This window comes from Lolium rigidum, chromosome 7 (assembly GCF_022539505.1).
Source record: "Lolium rigidum isolate FL_2022 chromosome 7, APGP_CSIRO_Lrig_0.1, whole genome shotgun sequence".
In the NCBI taxonomy this organism is placed as follows: domain Eukaryota; kingdom Viridiplantae; phylum Streptophyta; class Magnoliopsida; order Poales; family Poaceae; genus Lolium; species Lolium rigidum.
The window spans coordinates 339,933,126-339,939,125 of NC_061514.1; the positions used below are offsets into that span (position 1 = coordinate 339,933,126).

The window sequence follows — 6,000 nt, forward strand, 5'->3', positions numbered from 1 at the left end:
CCCCGTTGAACTGCTACGGCGCCACGCCGGAGGCGAACCGCGACGCCAGGTGGCCCTTCAAGGGAGTGGGAGTTCCAGACGTAGCTGGGAACTTACCGAGCTCATCGACGAGGCCAGAGGAGCGACGCCGGCGATCCCCTCTCGCTTGACGAGCATGTAGCCCTCCGCTAAGCTTGGATGAAGGGCTACTTGCGAGACGCCGGCTTTCATCTGCATCTGCCACGCCTGCTGGTTGGCGGCCGCAGCAGTCTTCTCCTTCAGGTTCCTGCGCCGGTCGTGATGCTTCGCAGCCTCGACGCATTTCTCCTCCTTGGAGAGCACCTTCTTTGCCGCCTTCGGCTTTGCCTCCTGGCCGCCGGTGGCGTCCCTCTTTGCTTCCGCCGGAGCTGCAACCTCCATTGTGGCTATGGTCGTGGCTACGGGGGAGTGTGGGGCGGCGACGGGTGCGAGGGTTTGCTCGGCATCCACGGTGGTGGCTGCGGCAGCGAGGACGTCCATCGCTTCTGGACTGCTCGCGCTGGTCTACTTTGATTTTTCGCGCGGGAAATGGTCACTGGCGGGAATAATATCGGCCTTCCTGCCACTGACGCGTGGGTCCTACGTCTTTTTCGGCGAACACTCTGCGCGACCGCGGAGCGTCCGCGAGACGCAAACCTGGCGCATATCTGGGCCAGGTTTGCGTCGCCGCGGACGGCCCGGTCACTTTGTGTCGCCCCGCTGGAGCAGTGTGCCTAGACGCATTTCCGGTCACGGCGGACACAAACGTTTGCCCAGCGTCCGTTTGCGTCGCGCCGTTGGAGATGCCCTAAGAGCATCTCCACCTGCTGCCCCGATAGCAGCTCCGACAGCATTTTGGAGGCCGGCAGCGAAAATAGGCTCACACCGGTGCGCCCCAAACGGCGCCGGCGGTTTTTGGAGCCCAATAGAAGCGCCATCAACCCCGTGTCGGCCCCTTGGCCAAGGGCGCGAATCGGGCACACCGGCGCCTCGCGGAACGACGGTTTTCGCGGGTGGGGGTGCCTTGTCAGCGAGAGGACGCGGCGGTTCGCATCGAAAACGGCGCGGGGAGGTTGGTCGCCCGCGTTAATGGCCTCCCGCGCGGAAACCCAAGCGGCGAAGAGGGCGGCGACTAGCCACGCGGCGAGCACCTACCATACCCACGGGCCTCCAATGCGCGTCCGCCCCCTCCCTTAAAACCACACCGGCGCGCACTTCTCTCTGGTCCCCACCTTTCAACCCTAGCTGTCGCCGTCCAACCGCCGCGCAAACCTCCCACACACCCACCGACAATGGCGCACATCGACGAGGCCGGCGGCAGCGGCGACGGCGTGCTCCGCTCGTTGCAGCTCAGCCTCGATGAGGCCGACGTATTGTACTAACACCACATCTCGTCCTAGTGCAGTACAAACTGCCGCACGACTGGCACGTCTCCAACAGCGGCTTCGACGTGCCGCCGCCACCCATAGGAGCACAGACGCGAGCCCTCGCGAGGGAACGGCGGAATCGGATGACGCCGGCGGAGAGGAGCTTACCGGGAAACGTCGTCGAAAGCCTGACCTGGCAGCGGCGCTTTGAAGATGAGCGCGTCGTCGAGCTCCCGCTGGCGGCCAACCACTCACGCGATCGTTTCAACAACGCCGGCCGCCGTGCCTGGTGGTACGGCCGCGATGTCGACACCACGCTGCGCGAGTACGGCTACCACCAGCGCGTCCGCGGTGACCCGCCGCGCGACCCACTGCACTTCCCGTAGGCGTCCTGCATGGCGCAGGCGGCGCCGACTCTACAGAGGCTGCCGGAGAGGATCGCGGCGTCAAGAGGCTCGCGCACCGGATCTTCATCGACTGTCGCCCCGCACGCGCTCGGCCGCACCCGTGCCTCCTTCCGGATGCATCGTCATCCGCGATGTGGGGGGGAGGGGCGAGGCGCATGTTCTTGATACGTCTCAAACGTATCTATAATTTTTGATGCTCCATGCTTGTTTTACACCAATTCATATATGTTTTGCTTACACTTCGTTGCCCTTTTACATAATTTCCAGCACTAACCTATTAACAAAATGCCACAGTGCCAGTTCCCTGTTTTCTGTTGTTTTTGTATTTCAAAAAAAGTTATACATGAAATATTCTCAGAATTGGACGAAACAAAAGCCGAAGTCAATATTTTACTGAAACGACCTGCGCGACAACGCCGCCATGGCTATATATGGTGGACACCGGCGGCGGTGACGGGCACACCTCAAGCTAAACCCTAGCATCCATCCATGGCCGAGCACAACCTTAGGTGGGATCAGGTTGTTCAGATGTGCCGCCAGACCCACCCGGAGGAGAACGAGCAGCTAGTCACCGCCGCGTTTCAGGCCGACCAGCTGGACCTGGAGACGGCGGAGGCGGAGGTTGCAGAGGCGGAGGCGGCAGAGCGCGCGCAAGGGCGTGAGCGCCTCGCGGCGGCCAGGACGGAAATCGCCGACGCCAGGGCCGAGCTCGCCGATGCGAGGGCGGCGCTCACGGAGGCGCGAGCGGCGATGGCGGCCCCTCCGTCGGCCCCTCTGGCGGTCCCACCCGTGAACGCCATCATCCATGACATCGCCGCTGACGACGACGTCGTACCCGGCCGCTTCGACTACAACGGCGGCCAGTTCATTCTGGTCGCGTCCTTCGAGACCCTGGCTGGGGACGGCCTGCGCCGTCAGCCTTGGACAGCGGAGGAGGAAGTCCACAGCTATGCGGTCGCCATGGCTCGGGGGTACATGTGCTCCGACCTGGATTCGCTCCAGCGGAGGGCCCCTTCTCCCGCGCGGGTCGAGCAGGAGAACCGAGAGCTAGCGGGCGCCATCGCCGCCAGGGACGAAGCAGTGGCGGAGGTGGCTAGAGACAAGGCCCACTTCCACGCCCAGCTGGTGGGGTTGCAGGCGGCGACGGCCCAGGCGGACGAGGCGGCGGCGTAGGCCAACTCTATGGCCAAGAGAGTCATGTGGGACTCCTCTGGCCGAGGCCGTCGAACGCTGCAAGCGGCAAGATGATATGTCCGATCGCCGGCGTGCGCGCCGCGCGGAGTGCGTGAAGCGCTCCCGCTTCGACGATGGCACTGAACCCTCCGACGGCCAGTAGTAGGCCACGCGACTGCGAGTAACCCAGGTCGTGGTAGGCCGCACGACGTCGAGTAAGGTACGACCGTTGTAGTTTAAGTTAACTCGACTAACCATCTATATAAAGGTGATCCTTTTTAGCCAATCAATAGTAATGAAGAAATATTTTGGTTAGCCGACCGGCCCAGATGCAAACCTGACGCATATTTGAACCTGGTTTGCGTCGCCGCAGAGACGCAAACGTGACGCATATTTGAACCAGATTTGCGTCGCCGCCGCAGACGGCCCGATTACTATGCGTCGGCCCGCCCCTAAAAATAAGTATCTCACCTCTTAATGGAGCAAATAAGTATCTCACCTCTTAATGGAGCGACGCTAATGGAGAGGAACTGCAAACGGTGATTGGCTGCTGATGGAACAATATGGTGTGGCTGGCGCAGCAAGAGTCTGCTTGCCCATCAGCGGGACTGCATACTCAAACTCAAATATCTACTACAACAATGAAAACCCACCGTTCCATCTAGCCGAACTACTCAAAATCAAATAGCTACAATACGTGTATTCACAGGTACAAAATAAATATCAATTTCTCAGCTGGACTGTGAGTATGTCGCAGTTCACTATAGAAATCTAATGTTTTTGTTGTGGCAACATCACTATAAAATCCAAGAGTACTGAATAACCAACCAAAGACCATCGGGAAAGGCAAATCTTTCAATCAAATCTCAAGGCAATTCAGTTTTCAGGAGGCAAGCTAGCCCAAGAAATTGCAGTAGCATTTGGTTTCTCCATAGCTTCGTGTGCTCCATACTCTCCATATATGGTGGATTTCTCTAGCTGGTGGGAGGAGGCGACATGGAATAAAAGGTAAGTTAAGAAGAACTGGATCTGCAATTCATAAGAAAAAAGCCACCAAGAAAAGAAACGGATCTGGATCCAAGAACAACAACAAAAGGTTCTGACATATCTATCTGCATTCTCTCCTTTTGTATCTATCCTGCTTCCTTACTTCCTTGAACTGCTTTACTTTATCGTTAACACTTTCTGAAGATAAGCATGCGGTGTTAATTTGGGAGATATATGTGAATATAATTTACTGATCTAATTAGTTATCAGTAAAAGAAGAACAGAGATATAGTTTATTGATCTAGCTAGCTAGTCACAATAAAAGAAGAACAGAGAGTTGCATTTTCTACATACACATGGTGTCTTCAAAATGGCATCAATCTGTAAGAAGTGAATTGAGCAAAAGTGTTCCAACAATATTTTTTACTACATCTAGAACAACACCACCATTTTGAAGGTGAAATAAAAGGAAATCACTTGGATATAGAAGTTCGGAGTTATACATGGCCGTCGCCCGCTCGGATGTATTACCACAGTATAACAAACAAAAACCACCCTTACTACGTCTGACCCATTTGGCATCAGCAATAATGAACTTTGACGTGCAAGGAGCTTGCCTTACAGCACCAATATTAAGAGCCAATAAAAGGCTAGCAAGAAGGTCGATAACAATAATAAACATTGGTTGACCTAAAATTACTCAACATGCAATTCAGTAAGCATATCAGGAAACCTGGTCGCTACTAATACTGTTAATTCATACTACTCCACTACCGGCAATTCTGATTCGCTAATATTCCGGCTAAACAAAATTATAAAAAAATTGAGATATATCATATGGCATAATTACACTTCCTAGGTACTCTTGGATTTAAAAGTATTTGTTATGATTAATCTCTAGTTTTTTTATAAACCTGCAATTCAAATTTTCCAACAGTTATTTGAACATCTTCTTTTCGCGAACAGCTTTCCAACATATAAATTTCTTACAATCATGCTGAATAATATTTTGCAAGTTCACCTAAAATATTGTGAGAAGAAGACATAATGAAATTACATTTGGGAACGATTCATCGGAAGAACCTTACCTTTCAACAAATGAATCAATTCAGCAGACCATGGCAATTGGCAATTGAAAGGGCTCTGGCTGACGAAGAGCATATGGATGTATGGAGATCCCTGATGTCGATTCTGCTCATGGGCGTAAATAGCGTGCAAACCCACTGTATGACCATTAGCTTGTTAGCAACTTATGCTTACTAAATTTGATTGTGTTCATATTGCTGATATATAAACAGTAGGTGGTTGCCATACCAGAGAAGGACGACACAACTAACATCTAAGAATTGAGTTCTGAATAACTTGGCGAGCTTACTGAATGCCACCGACACAATTTGCAGCCTGAAAATACATTGCTCAAGAATTAATTTTAGGAGTACAAATATGACAGTAGCTATTAAAATTTTAAAAACAGTATACCTGCAGAATCATGTCTGAGCTTTTCATGTGTTTATCCTGAAGTCCATAAGCCACAAAGCCTGTCATATTTCAGAAGGCTCTGCCGGTTAGACATAAATATGTTCTAAGGCTAACAGCGAATGCAGCAAGCTAACAATTGTTATCAATGTTGAATATATACATGATCAGTACTGTTCATCTATGAACAAAGCTGCTCCTCATGTGCCATCTTCGTAGGGTCAATTCTCTCAAACCACTTCATCTAGGCTCTGAACAAAGCATCATGAATCCCAACCAGAAGTACAGGCCGTGAAGAAAAAAAATCACCTTGCCTCAAGTAAGCGCGGAAAAAAGCTGCCCGCCCCGGAGCAGGGGATCTGCCCCGCCTTTCTCGTCCAACAACAGGAGGCCTAACCGTCCTAGAACACTCCGGGGCTCCAGGCCTGTCCGGCTCGACAGCGGAGGATGCCAAGCTGAAGGAGACAGTTCACCGGGGGCCAACAACACACTGACCACTTAGGAACCAAAGCACATGAACCTGCATTCAGAAGAACAATCTTCTATGAAACAAAGAATAACAACAACAAAATAAGCTGAATGTAAACAAACAG

At 52.6% G+C, this 6,000-nt stretch overlaps 1 long non-coding RNA gene across 3 annotated transcripts; it reads right to left on the reverse strand.

Annotated features, from left to right (window-relative positions):
• Window positions 1-3,515: 3,515 nt before the first annotated feature.
• Window positions 3,516-5,735, reverse strand: LOC124676004. 3 transcript variants are annotated; one of them, XR_006993488.1, is made up of 5 exons: window positions 5,717-5,735; window positions 5,411-5,469; window positions 5,246-5,332; window positions 5,020-5,154; window positions 3,516-3,922 (listed from the first exon to the last, which is right to left on the reverse strand). It is a non-coding gene; the product is annotated as an uncharacterized LOC124676004 (long non-coding RNA). The 3 variants fall into 3 exon arrangements; XR_006993487.1 differs by having other exon boundaries at window positions 3,516-3,973; XR_006993489.1 differs by lacking the exon at window positions 5,717-5,735 and adding an exon at window positions 5,571-5,635 and having other exon boundaries at window positions 3,516-3,973.
• Between the last annotated feature and the right edge of the window lie 265 nt (window positions 5,736-6,000).